We start from the raw sequence: 19,577 nt of genomic DNA on the forward strand, positions 1-19,577 counted from the left end.
ATTATCGGGATGCATAAGTGGCCTGCGCAAGTAAATCCTGTACGACTCTGAAATGATTGAAGTTTATTTGTAATAACCTCATTCCTTCATTGCAGTTAACGTTTTCCTAAATTCAGGCCATCCGCCACTTCCGGCGATATGCTTATAATCCTGTTTCTGCTTTCCTCCAAAAAAAATTCATTTCAGGTGCCCATTGCACTCTTGCCATCGATCGGACCGTTCGATGCGACTGCGAAGTATCCAAACATCAGGCATTTGAAGCACTTGTTTTGACAGATCTGCTGACGGTAAACAATTCATCGAACCAGAACTTTCCCCACGGCCCATGTTTTTGGGAACGTACCCCGACATTCTCCCCAAGTGAGTTTATAACTTTGTTACGAAAGCCGTCAGTTTCTCCCATACTGGATATTTTCAGCTAAAAGGTGACCTTTTGTATCTCTGCATAAGATAGATTTCCATTGAATGAGATTACAGTTGCCTCTGAGCGAATTCGCACCTTATTTTTTGTTGTTCTTTTTATTCCACCTGTGATAATGTTTATAGAGCGGTTTTCGGATTTTCCTTCGGTCTTTTTTCTTCTTGCACGAACCAATTATAAAGCACCCTTATCGCGCTCACCATGTTCTTAATAGGTTGGTGTTCTCTCTGGGCCTTGGGTGGATTACTCCTTTTATAGGCTCTTTTATCTTTATCATTTGTTGAGCCCCAAGTACTTACTTACTACTCTTTTTCCGTTTTTGATGACCTTTTCCTGAATAGATCTATTTCTTTGTCCTGGAGCACCTATAATGCGGTCGATGTTGTTACCATTCTTGCCATCAAGCGATCTGCTTTCATCTCATCTTTCTTCGATTTTGTCACTGGTGTTTTCGGTAAAGTGGCTCATCGCCTGTACACCTAATTCTCCAACTCTAAAACACTTGTGGCATTAGATGCTAAAATGGCACTGCGGTTGGGGGATACCGACGGTCGGGAACCTGTTTGCTCACTTCAAAAACCACCAGTAGTGGGGCTCCCAGTTTCAGCACTGTAAGTTTAATCCTTCTCACTTCTTCCATTTTATTTTCTGGGTATCTTCCCATAGTCATTTTGGTACATGGACTAGAGATGAGCAGGCACGTGGCCATGCACAGTCGGAAAAGAAAATGGAAGAACATACATTTACATATCAATGGATTTGCCCCTACTCGCCACCTGGGGTCGTGCCTGATGGCAGATCTACCATCACAACTCCACAGAGGAATATCGGTCTATCGCACCTACCTTTTTCAGAAATGGCTATACAGATTAACTCGAAATTTGGGAAGAAGATAGAAAATCTAATTACCTGCCGTGTAGGCATAATCCCACGGTCCTCTTCGGACACGGATTGATTTGGAGACTATAGTCAGGGCCCCGCCATGACTGGCACAGCGGTATTGATTTATACATAGTGCAGCCTCAGCATTCAACCGACCGACAGTATTTCATCCAGGAATTCTCCTGAAGTATATGCTCTCAGATGGCCAACCCGGTTCCCATGGTACTAGATAATCTCTGGTGAGTCTTTGTGGCAAGAGCCACTCCAGATGAGTCCCTTGCGGACTCGGGTCTGGTCGCCTTCCTTGAGTACGTGGGGGCGGCACTTCCCAATGGGTTTCTTATAAGTGATATGGAGGAGGCTATGGATGGCTTCAGTGTTTATCTGATTATCAGAGGGAATTTTCAGTGGCGTTGTAATTCGAGTCCAAATTACCATGCCAATCAAATAGTAATCCGAACCTGAACCTAATGGAGAGGTGGTGGCGATCAATTAACTCGTGGTCAGTTTGGTTGAAAGTGATGCTTTCTCGAAGGATCCTCACTTGTTGGTGAAACTCTTTCTGCGCACACGAAGTACTTCCCACGATCAATTCGTGTGACATTACTAGTTGAATAATTCCTAGTCCAGTTTAATTGTAATGTTATGAGTATTGAATGCCGGCTCCGTTCCTACCTGTATGCTCAAAACTTCCAGTATGTAAAAAATTATATAACTTGCGTTAGTTTCTAATATTTGGGTACGCATATATATTTTGGGAACACCTACTCCTAAATATAGATATATGCGGTATATGCCTACCAAAGTAAATACTAGCGACAAGGATAAATCGCTTAATTTTTCACGTTTAAGTGCACAAATTGTTCTTACCTTTTCCTTCCTTCCAGTCCGAGGCATCTTCGTGGATTCAGGTGTTGCCTATGTAAGGTTGTCAACGCCACCCAATCCTCAAGTGAAGGATTAGTTAGCATAGTTGGTCCCGTTTTTAACTGCGGGAAATTCGACTTCAGGCGTTTCTCTCCACAGTTTTTCTTTAAGAAAGAATTCCCAGACATCATCAAGTAGAGATGGACACAGTATCAAAATACTTGAGTTGTTGACGTTGGTTCTGCAGGCATTTCTCAATCCACATTTTCAATCCTGGGGCCTATACTACCCTTTAATCGTCAGCACTGAGTAGTAGGGAAGAGAAGAACCCGGCCTGGGTTTCTGAGATCTTATGCAAAGATACCATAGGCTGCAAACGCCGCAGACAGGAGATCATTCAAAAGGCGATGGAAGAAGACAGGACAGTATGCCTAATAAAAGGTCTCAGTGCTTGAAGTTGCGGCTTTCCACAATCTCTCAATTTAAACTAATCTAATGGCTGGTTGATGGACCAAACCTGGGCGACATCTAACCCTACAAGTGATGGTTACCTTAAAGTTTAACAGGAAGGAACTGGAAGGCTTGTTCGCCACTATGTGTGTGTGTGTTTTTAGTTGTCCCACCATGTCCCGGTAAGCTACATCAGAGAGACCTAAGTTCCTAGGTCCGGCTTACGATGATCATACGCAAAGACGAAGAATTGCTAGGCTCTGGGCGTATGTATGCCAGCTGTCACCCGGTCGTAGAGGCAATTCGCCCTTTATAGCTGCGACTTTTTTTATTTGTAGTAGTTTTGTGTTTGTCAAAACTGGTATTATGGCATCTCAACTGTGCTCGCCACTATAGTGTATAAAGTTTGAATTCATTCCCAATTTAAATGAAATGTCATTTGACCATAACTTAACAGTCCTTTTCAGTATAGTTCAGGCATGGTTGTGATGCCTATTAATCCTGCGCTTTGCTATATATATAGACTATAGACTTTTCACCGTTTCCAATTGTTGCACCTTTGAGTACCGCATTAAGCACATATAATTGGAACATGCGAATCTAAACGTAACAGATAATACTTCTAATTAATCCAGAATATATTATATTTATGTAGGCTCATCAAGGCGGGCAAAAACAGGCAAGTATTATGGAAATCATGCTTTTAATCAAAACATTTACGTAAATACACGGTCAGACTCTTGTTTCCAATGGATCAATATTTACACACTAATAATTATTGAATTACACCTCCCAATGGCCGGTATCACTACCAATTAATGCATTTAAATAAATTTCATTGTGCGGCCTCATTGCGTGTACATATTTTTCCAAGTAATGATTGACTACTTGTTTTTGCCACTCATTCCGTTCAAGCCATCCCGGCTCGAACATCGACAATCCGGACGATAGCTTTTCCATTAATTATTTACGTCTCGGATTATAACGTAACGAATCAAATGTCCATGTTTATGACAGATATAAATTAATTTGTACTATGTTGGACCAGATGTGTTTCGCATTGAGGCGATTGCCTCCACCACTCCAGAAGACAATCCTCGTCCTCACTCCTAACAGGACCACTCAGCAAAATATGGGCAGAATTTGTATAGTGAAGGCATCGGATAGCGTTCTATAGATAGGGGGATCCGAATATATGTACGAGTAGTATGATAAAATGGTGACTCAAGGAGTGCGAGTAGGAGCCTTGATTAAAGTGAACTGGCTTCATTAAAAATTTTATTTCTAAAAATAGCTCGGCTGTTTTCGCATGGTTTAGTTATGAACGTCACAATGATTGTATTAACTGGAATAAACCTTCAGTTCTATTACAAGTCATTCAAAAAATGAAATGAAACTCCGAATGAGGAGTCAGTCGCGGTCAATAACTTTCAAACAAGCTGTTGCTGAAATCTCTCAGGTACTTGAAGCAAAAGCAGGTTGCGGAGTGCGCCGAGATCCGCATGCTACCACATCCAGGAGACGTGGGGGATTTTAGTGGACCATGCCATCTTGCATCAAATAACTTGATTACGCTGGTGACATTTGCTTGCTCTGCCATCAAGTCATGTATGTTGGGTAAATGCCTGCGGATTTGGAGCTGTAGGCAAAAATAATCAGGTTGGAGATAAGCGACACCGAAACCAAGGTCTTTGGTTTGACGGGCTATTGTACTATTCCTATCTGGTCATAGATTAGGGAAGCGCCATAACTACATAGCTGACTACATCATGAAGTCTAATCCACCGAAGGTGGGTGGGTCGCCCATGAGATACACGACGTCAAAAACAGTGGAGGAGGAGAAGAAGCTTCTTGAACAGTTATGAAGTTAGCTGAAACTTTTCCCAACAATACGTTGAAGATGGTGCATAGGTGTGATTGACGTTGTATACCCTATTCACGAGCAACCATATTACTTTTAATAACTGTTTCTCCGTTCGCTCTTATTCGTGGGATGACAGCCTACCAATTCTCATGCTCTGTCCGTAAAATTATCACTACCGATTTCATGAGCAAATCGAACATCTGTCTGAAACGAGATCATCACCTGATGGTTGCTTACTTTCGCTTACATATTCCATCCGAACCTTCTCACAGCGTGAGGAATCTGCTCCCCAGAATTTTAGTTCGATTCGCTTGCGAGACCCAGCTGTTGTTCAATGGTGAAAAAGCTATCTTGCTAACAGAATGACATACATTTTGCCAAGTAGCTTGCCGGAAAACATTGATAAGCGTTATTTTCACTGAGTCACTGAGGGCTGCCATTAGATTCGGGTTACTGCATCTTACTGCCCCTTGTTGCACCAGACATTCGTTCATTGTCTACCGGAATTCACGCACGTGACTGTGCAGCGAGTCGCAGACCAATACCGCTTTATTACTCGCAACGACACAATCCCGGCCATCATCAAAGCGCATGTTCGACTTAAGGTCATTGCGGAAAATGGTGACCGAGACTAAATGGGGGCAGAGCCGGCGGAATTAAGAACACCACGCTGCACTGCGGGCAACAGTTTCAGTACTCGCTTTTCGCTGAGGTTCATGACGAATTCCAAAGAACATATATAGAAGTCTTGAAAATATATCATTTGCATAGACCAGTGATGAATATACACCAGCGATCAGATTCAAACCAGCACTGGCAATGCCAGTAAATTCTAGAGCACGCGAAATTCTAGACACATTAAAGCAGGAACTTTCTGTGGTATGCAGTCGGTGACGACAGCGTGGCGAAAGTCACCCCAGACGCTTTCAGAATGCAAAGTACGCGGAGTTTTTCAGATATCTCCACGAATCCCAACAAAGCGACCAGACAGTACAGTTTTCGGTGGCGAAAGCGAGAGAATATTGACGTGGGCTTTGGGGGTTACCCGCCCAGTATGCTGATCATTCTGAGTGGGTCACTGCCGATGGCACCCTCCATGCAATTACACCTAGCATGAATTTTGCGAATGTTACTGAAGAGAGAGTTCGACGAGCCATGAACAACTCGAAGCACTGGGAGGGTCCCTGGTCTGGATAGGGTGCAGAATTTTTGGTATAAGAAATTTACCGGCATACACAGTCGGTTGGAATGCACCATAAATCAGTTCATTAGTCGGCCGGAGGAATTTCCACTTTTCTTCACTGCAGGAAATACCTACCTTGTCCCAAAAAAGGGCATGGTACAGGCCCCGGAGACACAAGACCGATTACTTCTTTACCAACCTTCTGCAAATTCATAACGTCTATTATTAGTGGAAGGTCTAATGCGCACTTCCAGACTAGATGGGCTGCAGAGTCGGGTAGAGGCGTTGCAAAGAATAATTCACAGGCAACTTCCTGGCTAATCGATGTTCTACGTCTGTATCGCATTGATCCCAAACTAATAAAGTTCTTGGCGACAGTCATAGGAGGGTGGCATACTATCTCATCAGTATGTTCCTCTGAAGGTTCCAATGCCACCAGGCCGATTCGTTGAATCCCCTTTGATTTTACATAGCACTAAACCCCCTTTCATGCTTCCGAATGTTTCTAGAGGGCATGATTTCGCAACCAAATATGGGATACGTGCTAAGTGCGAGCTGATACACTTGATGTACTTAGATGACATCAAATTGTATGCTGTTACTGACGGCCACCTTAGTAGTCTGTTACGCATCATGGAAAAATGAGCTACCGGCATTCAGCCAGCAGACAGTAGTCGTCAATGCCAGTACAGTCAGTGCCAGTCGTAGCATCGCTGTCGTGCAACCAATAACAGGTAGGCAGATAGAATTCCAAATTGCAAACCGCTAGGGAAACCCCAAAAACCGGTGATGTCGAGGGGCCCTAGGGAACAAAGGTCATTAAGAACACCAGCCACTCCAAGCATGCGATGAAGGGGAGATTCGCCGGAGTCATGCATAAATCAATACCAGAGAACCATGCATATTGTGAGAAAGACGGCAAGGAATAAGGAGGCCAGTACTGTCAACGAACTGGCTGAAAACAACTCTGCTAAATACCAGGCGCTTATAGAAGAATGCCAGAGCAAATGTTTTGTAACCAACAGAAAACGAAACCTACCGTCTTATTCTACTAGCGGCAAACTGGTGCCGGAGGTGTTGACCGCAGATGGGCGCCTTCTGTATCACAAAAGAAAACAGGGCTTTGCATTGGTACCACCTTTGATACGTGACAGCCTGAGAAAGTGTTAAGTTGGTTGTGATGAGAAACTGGTTGCCCACATGTGGCTACTGAAGTTATATTTGTATAGGGACTTCCAATCCACCAACCCTTGAGCCTTCAAAACCCTCTGATCCCTATGTAGTGATAAAAAAATATGAGATCCAGGTGGACAGTATACCTGTTCTACTCCAAATAAAGTAAATATTACTTTGGAACGTGTATACTCACTAGGACGAGCGTGCACACTTTTCTGAGTTTCACTAGGCTAAACGCAGGAAAACTGGAAGAAGTGGAAGCGGTCGCCACTTTCCGTTTATACCTCCTCGGGTTGCATGGCTCCCGACAGATCACCTCCACTTCAAGAACTGTATTTAACATTTTACCACCATCGCTACAAAAAAGACAACTTGTTCTTAAGCTGCGACGCAATTGCGAGGGAAACGTTTTGAGGCAGTTCGAAAATCAGGAGGTGAGTTTCTCCTCAACTTTATTATTGAAGCAAACCTATTGGTGTATAACAGGGTACTGTGTCCATTTCCCCAGCTCGGAGAACTGTAACGGTTCAGCCGAGGTCTATGATATTAACCTCCTAACCGACAATTGGTCTCTCAAAATGGGAAACTCCAAAATATCTTTTCAATGTAAATTTCGCTGTGGAAGTCTCCAACCCATTCGGAGACTCCAAGAAGATCGACTAGAGGAAGTTTGATCAAGGTGTCAAGTCAATAAAGATCAAAACAATCTCTACGATTCGCGAATTGGTAACATTTGTGATGAACTCAAGTCAAAAGACGAAGCTCTAGACAAGTCATTCGAAACCGCCTTCAAACTTTCGTGTTTGCTTAAATACAGCAAAAAGATATTGGCGGAATGAAGATGCGTTCGATTTCAGGAAGCTGGCTAGGGAGGCTTTCAACATTTGCTACAGATACAAACACTAGCAGCCGTGCAAGTACAGCCCGGAGAGGTACAGGTCGACATCAAGACTGTCAGGACCCCGGCTAGACTATTGTCAGAACATTGAAAACACCAGCGAATCTGTGAGGATCAGTAAGATTCTGGCCCAGGAACATCCCAGGGCATCTGGGCGGAATCTTTTGGTAAGTTCCTGGAGCTGCTAATTCGTACATACTTCATACATACGTATCGCATTCCTGGAGATGCGAGCGTGTGGTTTTCATAACAAAATCGGGCAGACACCTTGAGGAGTTTTCAAAGAACATTAATCAGCCTCATCTTTTTCCTGTTGAAAACCCTAGAACGCATCCTGGACATCCACTTAAAAACGATAATAAAGTGGACACTCTTCTCCAAGTATCAGTAAGTCTACCTCAAAGCCAAATCCACAGAAACCGCTTTTCACAGGTAATTATCCCGGTTGAGTGCTCACTTCATTACAAGCAATGTTCAGTAGCTGCCTTCCTGCAGAATATAACAACGTAAGTATCAAAATCATCAAAGAGGCTTTAATCGGAATAGGATTGTAAAGGTATTTTGCATATTAGATAGTATCTATTGTCACTTTGAATAATCCAATCTGATCTGGGACCGCTTGAACAGAACCGCGATCAGAGATGTGTCCCAGGATGATCTGGTTGTCAATGATGCATGAAATTCTGCGCATATTGGATAGGAGAGAGGTGAAAGTGATAGTGTTTGATCTGATTGGTGATACTGGTGTCAGGGATGTTTTCCTGGTGGCGTATGCCGACGAGTTGGTGATAGTATCAGAGATGTTTCTATCTATTATATTATGAGCAACATCATGGATGGAGCATTGCGAAATGTGTGCCCGTGGGCCGCAAAATACGAACTCAGCATAAATCCAACCAAAACGCAACTGATGCTATTCACCACCAAGACGAGGATACCTGAATTCCATCTAACACGGCTGAATGAACAAAGATTTGTTCTTTTCTGATGTAAAGTATCTGCATGTAATCCTGGATCCAAAGCTAAATTGGAGATTGAACATAGAACTGAGGGTTAAGAAGGCCTGTACAGCCTTCTATGCATGCAAGAGAACCTTTCCAAAGAAATGGGATCTCCGGCTGAAGATGGTTCTCTGGATGTACACCGCTATAGTGCGTCCGATCCTAACGTACGGCTCTATGGTATGGTGGCAGGCTTTGAAGAAAAAATACAATAGGATGAAGCTTAATAGGATTCAAAGAACCGCGTGTGCAGGTGCTACTGGAGCTCTGCAATGTACTACTCTGCTCAATGTACTCCTGCATCTCCTCTGCCTAGACCTGCACATTAAATATGTTACAACGTGCAGTGCTGTCAGACTACGCGAGTCCGGATGCTGGGCAGCGAAGTCCTACGGCCAGAGCAGCATCCTAGATGAAATACCTCGAGAAATCTGGGCATCCCCTACGGACTATGTCACATGCAAGCTGAACTTCACAAGAAACTTTGCTGTGGACCTTCCAACCAGGGCAAAGTGGAAGACCGGCGGCGTGTTGGAAGACTATGACACGGTATTCTTTACGGACGGATCAAAGATGGCCTATGAAGTCGGCGCGGTGGTTTTCTCGAATACACACGGTATATCCAAGTCGTATGGTCTCCCAGGTTTCGCCAGTGTATTCCAGACGTACTGGCGATATGGGAAGTCTGTCGATGGCTGGAGCTAGATTCGAGCCCCAAGCGTAACATGGCCATTCTGACCGACAGCCAAGCGGCCATGAACGACGACGTCTTCCAGGCTGGTGGGACAGTGCAGAGACGTGCTGAACCGTCTGGGCGAGACGCTCAAGGTCACTCTGCTCTGGGTTCTCGGGAATGAGAACATAGAAGGGAATGAGCGGGCTGACGGATGGGCCAGGCAAGGCAATTCGGCGAATACAGTCGGTGTTCCGCTGGCGGCTATCGGGGGCCGAGTCGCACTACCTAGCAGCCGCGGGCCTAAGATGGCGAAGGCTTACGAGCGGTGCCAAGTCAAGTATAATTTGGCCCGCTTATAAAATAGCTCGATCACGAGAGCTCCTGTGCCAGACGCTTGCAAATGCATTCAGGATTACGGCACTGGCCCATCGGGGACCATGCCGCTAGGCTTGGCATACCCTATAATTCGCATTGCCGAAGCTGCAGAGAAGGAAGGGAAACCCTCATGCAATTTCTCTGCGATTGCCCGGCTCTGGTTAGAGTAAGGCTATGGACACTGGGTAAACCATTCTTCGGGGACCTCAGGGAGATTTCTAACTGCAGAATGGGAGACTTGCTCTCTTTCGTGAATGCTACGGGCGGACTCTGAAGATTCGAGCCGACTGGACTCTGCCTCTTTGCTCCCATAACAACACTCACGGTCTTAGGAGCTTGTGCTCCTCGGAGCGGCCACTGATACCTACCTACCTACCTATCCGAATTCTACCCCCCGCTGGTAACTAAATAAAGGTTAGCTCTTCAATCCAGTGGAAAGTGTCTGGGTATGTGAACGTGTAGCGACAGGTACTAAGCAAGAAGTACAATGTCATTAGAAAAAAAAATATTAACCGATTATTAAAGACAAGGAACGGCACCTTGCGATAATGGAGACGAAGCTGTTGCGTTGAACCAGTAACGTAACATGCCGTGATCACATTCGAAATAAGTAAATCTTTGATCGATTTGGAGTTGCACTGATCATAGACAAATTACGAGAAAGACGACTTCGATTGTATGGTCATGTAATTCGCGCTAACGTGAATTTACTTGCCAAGATCGGTCTGCACATCAAAGTCGATGGGAAAGGAATAAAAGGCCGGTCGAAAAACAACGATGGCTTTATATGCCCGATGGTGACCTAAAAGCGTTGCGACTGCATCCGTATCAGACTTTTGACAGAACAAAAAATAGATAAATAAATGTGCATAGACTACCCATATCCTGCCCGGGAGATGATTGTTGTTGTGTCTATATTGTGAGCAGAACTACTCGTGTGCTCAGACGTGGAGATGCGCTGTACAACTCGGGAACGTCACTCCTTAGTTGCGATAGAGGATTTAGGTATTTGTGGCAATCAATCCGTGTCCGAAGAGGATCGTGGGATCATGCCTATACGGGAGTTACTCACGTTAAACCCCCAGGGCCTTCATGTCCGGTAGATGCCCTCAATATACTCCTTCATACCCTCGCGCAGGACCTTTATATTAAATACGCTTTAGCGGTACTGTCAGACTTCGTGGTCCCCTGAACACTGGCCAGCGAAGTTCTACAACCACAGTATTTTAACAAAAATTGTCCATTTCTTTGCAAACCACAATTTTTAGGTACGCCGGAACAGAGACTAGGTTTTTTACAATCAATACTCGATAGATGTACTAATTAGAATTTATTAAATTTTAATGAATCAGTAATAGCAAACGACTATTTACACGTTAGAGGCAGAAGAGGATCATCTCGTTTCATGTGTTTCTTTCTGCCCCTAACTCATGGCACACTTTTCTCGCTAGTCTTCCACTCCCGTGGCGAGCTCTACAAAGTGGATAGTTCTGCGCCATCTATTTGTTCGCATTCGCAACATTCGAAATAAATTTCGAATGCTGCGAATCCTGCCGCGCCACATCACTCCGTCCCAATGGACTATACCATATGCAAGCCAAGCTTCACGAGGAATTTCGCTGAGAATTTTCTAACCAATCGGCGATGGGTTGGAAGTTTATGAAACAAAATTCTTCACCGACGGATCAAAGGTCGTCTGTGGAGTTGATGCCAGGGTTTTCTTGGATAAACACAGTTTGGCTAAGTGGTACGGTCTCTTTGGGTTCGCCAGTGTATTTCTTGCTGTTTCATTGGCGATGCAGGCAGCACGACCCGATCCCCAGGCGTCAAATATCCATTTTGGACGATAGTCATGCGGGCATTAAGGCTTTGAGTTCGGTAGGACTGCGCAATCTGGGTCGCGTCTTTAAAGTCACTCTCCTCATGTCGTTTACTATTTACCATCTATCTACTATGGAACCTTCAACCAGCCTGAACTCAGCCGTAGAACCATCTCGCCAAATATGAAAAGTTTTATTATCTTGTCGAATCCGAAAGAAATTCGTAAACTTAAATCGACTATCATCAGTATTTAGGATATCGAGCCTATCCGTTTACTCAAAAATATCCCTAAAAATTTCCCATGGTGTTGGTATTACGGTTTCCCTTTTCAAGCTTCCACCGAGCTTTTTAAAGGATTCTATCATAAGTTCATATTACACAGCTTTATGGGTAAGCTCCTTCGATAAACGGCCATCAAAAAGCAACAAAAAAGGATATCGTAGAATCGAAAAGCTCTCAAACTTCTAAAAATGCGCGAAAGTTTCCCTTTCATGTCTTTTCGCAGTTTTCCAAACTCAACATCCTAATCCCACTTCCGCTTTCCAATCTCGACGAATTCAAATATTGGGAAAACTTGAAAGAGTGGAATTAACTTTGGCGGCGATTGTTAAAATATGGTTTGGGTCACGAGCGCGAGGAAGGACATGACAAACCCAAAGGAATAATTTCATTAGATACGCCCGCCCCGTTGAATAAAACAGCAGTCAGTATGTTTTTGAACCGGGTCAAGATTTTTTTCATGTCTCCTTTTTACTCTGTTCGCCTTTTTGGGATCCTGGGAGGGATTGTGAATGAAGTGTCGGGTATTAATGTTTTGGGGCGAATAGACATTGAACGTGTTGAGTTTTGGTTTGAAATGTATAATATCCTGAATTGATGCTTATGTAAAATGTTGTTTATTACAGTTGCAGGGGATAAGTGTGCAATTGGGAAGTGAGATTTCGGCTGGGACTGGCAAATACGTACCAAGAATGGTTCTGGAAAGATGGATTTTCCTTCATCCGTTTATATTAGTACCCTTTACTGCCTCTTACATTGCTTGCTGCGTTTGAATATTATTTGAAATTGTAGCCCCCCAAATACCGGAGGGAGGGAGAAACTATTTGTACTACATCTTCAATGTAAACTCACTCAGCGCAAAGCTCGGTTGCAGAGCAAAGCCGTATCATAGTTAATCGACTGATAGCTGCATAGATGCATTCCGTGCATTTTTATCAACCCATGCACTCAATTGAAGGGTAGATTACTGTTTGCTTGGCGCAATACAGTGTATGTGGTTACAAATGAGCTTCGATGAATACACCTCCAACAATGGAATGACTACATTAGTAGGTTGGTTCGTTATGTGGTTTCTACTGAAGATTTTCAAGGAACCTCCACGCACAACCAGTGCGTGCGAAGATTTGTAGCAAAGATATATTTATCGATGTTTCCCATCGCGAAGAAGAATTCTGCTTCAAAACGTTTGTTATCCTTTCAATTCCGGCCGGAATTATTTTTCCCATTAGCTGCTCACTCCATAATACAGCACATTAGAAGGTGATCCCAGGCAGAGGGAAAGTTAAAATCGATCAGAGCCTACTGTTGTATCGTCAATTGCTTAACGTCCGGAAGAAGTAGGGGATGAAACAGGAAGTACACTATTCAGGTGTTCGCCATTCAGGCAGTGATTAATCAGTGGAAATTCCTTTCTGCTGATTTTGGTCGATGTTTGAACACCAGGAAATAAATCAATGCCAGGTTCCGTTGAAAGATAACTTTTCAATTGAGTAGAGTGTGGGGTGACGCGACGTATTGAAAGATAGAGAGCGTGTTTAGGCGATGAGGTGGCAAACTCTATGACAGCGAGGGTTCTGGAAATATATGAGCCTCCGTGGGTCGCTTGCTACTGGTTTAATAAATATGTCGGATAATGTGAGTTGATAGCTTGACGAATGTCTGTTTTAATCGTACTTCGTGCGTGGATTTTGGAATATACTGTTTTCATAATGCGATATATATGTGCCTTCCATCAATTTGTAATGTTAGGTTATATTATCATAAAATGCAGATTTCCATATTTGGAAACTCGGTAAATGATTGCCAAGAAATTATGCTATTAGCATTTAAGTTACAAACAAACTAATTTATGATTGAACATTCTGCCCCTCCACTGGTTTTTCAAAATTTGTTTAGATGGATTACTGTCAACTATGATCGCGTCAGTTGACTGTGGATGCAGGTGCTGCTTACAACCTTGGCCGGAAGATTGCACAGACAAGGACAATGGTAATCACGAGTTTGATAACTAGAAACCTGATTCATAATGGAGATCTGTTGCTGGGATTATACATTTACTTTTGCTGAAAATTACTGAAAAACTAGATTCAGCGTCTTGCTTCATGTTACATTGCCAAAGTGCTCATAATTTGATAACGAAATCATTTGGCTGTTATACCAGATATTGAAATCGGATGCATTCTGAGAAAAACTAATTAATATCGCCGTTTGACCGAAATGCCCCCGTAAACTAAACATAAAATCAAGCCATTGGTTGTTTTCTATTTTGAATTCACAGACCAGACATTCTTATTTACTGATAACAGATCCAGCGGTCTCTGAATAAATTGGATTTTAGACAGGCAGACGGACTGCCGGATAGACAAACTTTAAGAGGATAACTCGTCGTGCATGGACGTGTATTTTTCCCCTTGCTTTTTTTTTTTTGCTTCATTCCTTACCTCAATATTTCCCTTCAACCCTGCAGACTTTCCTTTTGATTTTCCATCAAAGTACGCAGCATTTCTTTGGCCACCTGCAAGGAACCTGAATCACATCGATCGAATTTTCTAGACTGCGATGAATAGAACGGGAAATCTACCCATATTGAATGTTTTGGAATTCTTGGACTCAGACGCTTCACATGCTTCTCGCAGCTTTATTTGCGGCTGCTGGCTAAACTGCCGTCCAGTCTGTTGGCCAGCTGGCCACCGGAGCAATTCCGAAAAACTCTCCGATGCCGTCTCACTTTCGTATGCCTTCAACGGAACAATATCCCCAGTCTCTTCTACAGATGACGAATTACAGCACAATTGCCCAGCACTTTGACATCATTCCCGTCACCGAAGATGCCCCACTTTCCACCGCTGCTGTAAACTTTGGCACTTCATCCACTCGGCCAGCGTTCCGGGTTAAAGGTGGCCTCCGCACGAAAACAGCTATTCCTTTTCAGGCCAACGTTCGCCGCCTCCACGAATGAGCTACTGGAGTATACAAAAAGCAAAGTTGTCTCATTTTCTCCATTGTCCTGTGACAAACTGAGAAAAGGCAGCAACTCTGAACGAGTGTTGGCATCTTTTACAGTCAGTTGCACGTATGTGACCCAATCGGTTCGGTAAATTTCAGGATAGGTCGCCTATCTTGCGGAACAAAGTAACTGGTTTTGCGTTCACTGGCCGCTTGTTTTATCAAAATGTAAGGGGTTTGAGGGCCTTCAATTTATCCGCGCTGTCTCAGCAACATCATGTAATTTGTATTTGCGAAAGGAGGCTTAATGATTAAATATTGAACTCAGAACTTCCCCGCTGCGTCACGTAAGTCCCTTGGCGTACGGCATGGAAAATTTGATATTGGTGGAGGACGATGGGGATGTAAATATGTACATCGATATTCCGAGAAAAACTGCATACCGGCGCAGCGACGTTAGATGTTTGTCAATTATTCAAGATATGCCAAGGTAATAACACAAAATATAAAGTGTAAAAACACGTATATGGTAATGTTCAATTTTCCGAATCTACTCAAAAAGTCGCCAGAATCCCCCAACTGCAGCACTGATGAAGGCAGGAAGTATCCCACATGACTATTTTTGATGAAAAAAAAATGTATACAGGGTTTTGTATGTATGGATGTTGATCACTGCATATGAAGGGCGTATGTTTTGACCTTCCCACCAAATTTTGATTAAATAGACACAATGACAGACAGACAGACAGACAGATGTTTTATATTTGAAGGAGGACGTGTTTAAGCGAAGTATGACTTTACGAGAATGACAGCAGTAAAACCGAAGAAAGTGGGTCGAAAGCAGATTGGCTAATAACATAAACAGCAACAATACCCACATCTTTTGTTCAAGAGGGGTGACAGCAGGACCAAGAGAAAGATCCATTCACGAGAAGCTCGTCAACTCTGAGAAGGGAGGAAGGTGAGTGAGTACCAAAGGCGAAAACCCTTTTAGGAGGATAATTCATGGAAAGCAAAGTCCTCATTTAAAGGAAATAGCTTCGTGCAAAAATAGTAAACCTGTCCGAGTTTGTCAAGAGCAAGCATAACGTGCAACAAGCTAAAAATATTATGTTGGGAGCCATTAGAGGGCTCTATAACAGATCGCAGGAGAAAAAACGAAATATCATGGACAAGTCTGCTGCTCTAACGGTGCCACAGGCCACTCAAGTCTATAGAAAGCCCGCAAAATCAACAAGCTCGCCATCCAATAGCGTAAAAGGGAATGTTTGAAGGAGCTCTGTTCGGAGAAACATATCAAGCCATGAAGGAGCGCTCATAGGCAATCGAGCTGAACGCAGATACAACAGGAATTCTCCCGAAGTATGTAAATTCAGCCTCTATCCCAGTTCCCATGGTACGAGTATATCTCTGGTAAGTTTTCGTGACTTACTGCCATTCAGATGAGTTCCCGTGCGCACTCGGGTCTGATCGCCCTAATTAGGCTTTTGGAGCATTTGCCTACTGCATCAAGGTTGCAAACCAATGTGATACAGCGTCTCCTGGTACCACCACTATGGAGGATCTCCTCGACCACTTGGTTTGGTTCGGCCGACAGGGTTGCCGCTCAGTCTTCCTCAGACGAGCAGTTGGAGATCTTCAGTATGATAGGTGAAGAGAAAGCCCAGGCCTGGGTGGAATTCCGAACAGGGCTCTTAAGCTCGCCGTGAAATCTAGACCGGAAATATTCACTGAGTTGTTCGAAGTATTTATGTCCAAATAAGAAAGCGGAAAAGTTGATATTCCTCTCTAAGGCATGCATTGCAAAATTCCTATCCTAAGACTCTTATGTCTTCTAGATGATATGGGTAAAATATTAGAAAAAGAATTCTTTTGTACATTCCTCCTAGTTGTTGAGAGCTAAGAAGATCTCTCACATCAGCAGTATATTCCGGCAAATCCGTATAACTACATTAGCCATTGATACATTAGCTTGGCCGATAGAGCGATTCACGGAGCGGGTACTAGAAAATGCTGACCTTAGACGTGAAGAATGCATTCAACCCGGCCAATTACAACCGTAGGCTGTCACAGTAGTCAGATTTGCCAGTAACATGGCGCATTTTGTAATCACGAATTATCCTCATGCGAAGCAATTAGTGCTGTTAAGGCCCAGGAGCGCAATGCTGACCACATTGCCTCCTAGTGTACCGTTACGGTCTTGAATGAAGTGCTCTAACACACTTCAAGGCCCTGATCCAATATGGATTGTTGCGCCAACGATTATTATTATTATTAAGGCCCAGGATTGGCACTTGCCAAGGAAAAAATGGAAACGGTTCTCTTCATCAAACACCCTAAGAAAAATTATGCACGTATTATAATTGTGAGTCATGTCATCATATCCAAACTTGCCATTAAATGTATGGGAGTAATGATAGATGCAAAGCTCAATTTTAGGCTACATAAAGAGTACACTTACGAAAAGGCGTCCCTAGTTTGTCCCTACCGAAAATGATGCCGAACATGGGAGTGCTACGGTATGCTTCTGGCTAAGGTGAGAATAGTAGGCGAAGATGGCTTTACAGTTTCTTAACAGGGCAGAGCCAACTCGTCAGATGCTGCCTCACCTCTGCCCTGTGAGCAGCGTGACCGAAGCGGCTCGCAGATGTTAAACGCTCCTTTATATAATTCGCAGAACAAAAGACTGAAAAAAGTGAAAACCTTTTTGCTTACTCGCGGCAACAAAATGTATCCGAGATATGGCAACTATCATCACCCCATATTGGCTGAGTTCAAATCGCTCCTTCAAGATTGCGCGGAATCTTATCCGCCAAAGGCGGGAGAAGTTGTAGGGTATTTCACCCAGCGGATGCCATGTTTACAAAGGTAAATATATTATTTCGGAAGAAGTCACGAGTAACTGTGCCGAGAATCAAAGTCGGTAAACGTAAAAGTATAGTATTCGGTAAATGACAATTTTGTTTGCTATGGTGAGAATAATATCTACCCCTGTTATATGTACGTATATCTTGTAATTTGAAAAAAATATAAAGGAGTATTTTGGGTTTATAGCCATATACGAATGGAAAATTGTGCGTAGAAATATTCTCACATAAGATGAATGCAAAACCTTCATACCTGAAGTACCGGCTTCCAGTATTTCGACTTGTTTTTGTTTTTCATTGTTGGGAAGTGAAAAAGGTTAAAACCTACTGCTGGCTCCTGGCATGCAGTTATGTAAGACTTTTACCCACTCTCCACGGGACTGATATAAAGCATTGAATCGCGGGGCTGGATCAATACTTAACTACGGCTAATTGTGTTCTCTCCCTTTCTAGTTTTCTTGGCAACTCTTCTTGCCTAAGCTGCTGATGAATTGTTTTCAACTCCTTTACTACTTGACTACAAGTCTCCGTTGTTTCCAGCATGAACTCCACAATACTTTCGGGTGTCGAGTGCCTCTCTGCGGCCGCCTCTAATCTAGTTGGGTACACTGTAAACTTGGGGAAATCAATCATAACACGCTCAGCATTTTCGGCCGCGTTGCCACATCTTAGGCAGCATGGTGACTCATCGTGACCAAATCCATATAGATAAGCCCGTTAACCTCCATGTTCACTAAAGAACTGCGTTAGCCCGTAGTTTAATTCCTCATGGCTTCTTTCAATCCATTTTCGAATGTCCGGAACGATGCGGTAGGTCCAGCAACCAGTTTCTGCCTCGTTCCATATATTTTGTCATCCTGCCATTCCGGCCGCTCTAGTTGCCGTCAAAATACGTTAGACTCCCCAATTTTTGCGTAGGAACGAAAAACTTCATCCGTGAAGATGTTTATGGGGATTATCCCTGCTGCTTAATGTTGTTTAGATAAGCTTGACATACTCGGAGCCCTCTTAGTCGATACGCCTTTCCCAGTTTTCCGCAGTTTGATTTGTTTTCTAGAACAGCTGCCCAAACTGGAACTGCATAGAGTAGCACGGAACTTACCACCCTTGAAATAAAATGGCATTGACTTTGTGTTGCTCCACTAATGTTCGGTAGTATCCTTTAGAACATTACCGCGATGAAAGATGCTTTAGTTGCAGCACATTCAATGTGTATTTGGAAGTTGAGCCCTTTCTTTTTAAAATCGTTACTCCCAAGTATTCAAGGAATGATTGGAATTAAATTAATTGTTCACTAACTTTAATTTTGGCCTTCCTTCTTTTACCTTTTTATGTTTCTGCAAGTGATAAGCCAAACTTCTTCAACCGGGAATTGATCCTCCATATAGCATCGTTTGGGTAGATCTCGATCTCATCTAGGCGTTTTGCAACTACTGTTATCGCGATATTATTCGGCAAACCAATGGTTCTCGCGTTGTTAGGAAGGCGTTAACACTCCCTCGTACATAATTAACCAAATTAATGGACCCAAGACAGAACCCTATGCAACCGCACGTTATCGGGAATAATTTTGGCCCATCGTCCAAGCCGCAATACAATCTTGTCCCAAGAAGAAATTCAACAACGACAGTGTCGAACACGTTGTTTACATCGAGAGTCATCGCTGCGCAGCATTTGTCATATTGTATTGTAGCCCCAGCCAGACTAGGCCCCATGTTGATTGCGCCGACGGTTGATCTCCCCTTACGAAATCCGAATTGTTTGCCAGAAAGGCCTCCTTCCTTTTCTGCAATAGCGAACAGTCTATTATATATTACTCATTCAAATAGTTTTTCAATGGTATCGGTGCATCGGTTGTGGTATTGGTATAT

Source organism: Hermetia illucens, chromosome 2, assembly GCF_905115235.1.
Source record: "Hermetia illucens chromosome 2, iHerIll2.2.curated.20191125, whole genome shotgun sequence".
NCBI lineage: Eukaryota > Metazoa > Arthropoda > Insecta > Diptera > Stratiomyidae > Hermetia > Hermetia illucens.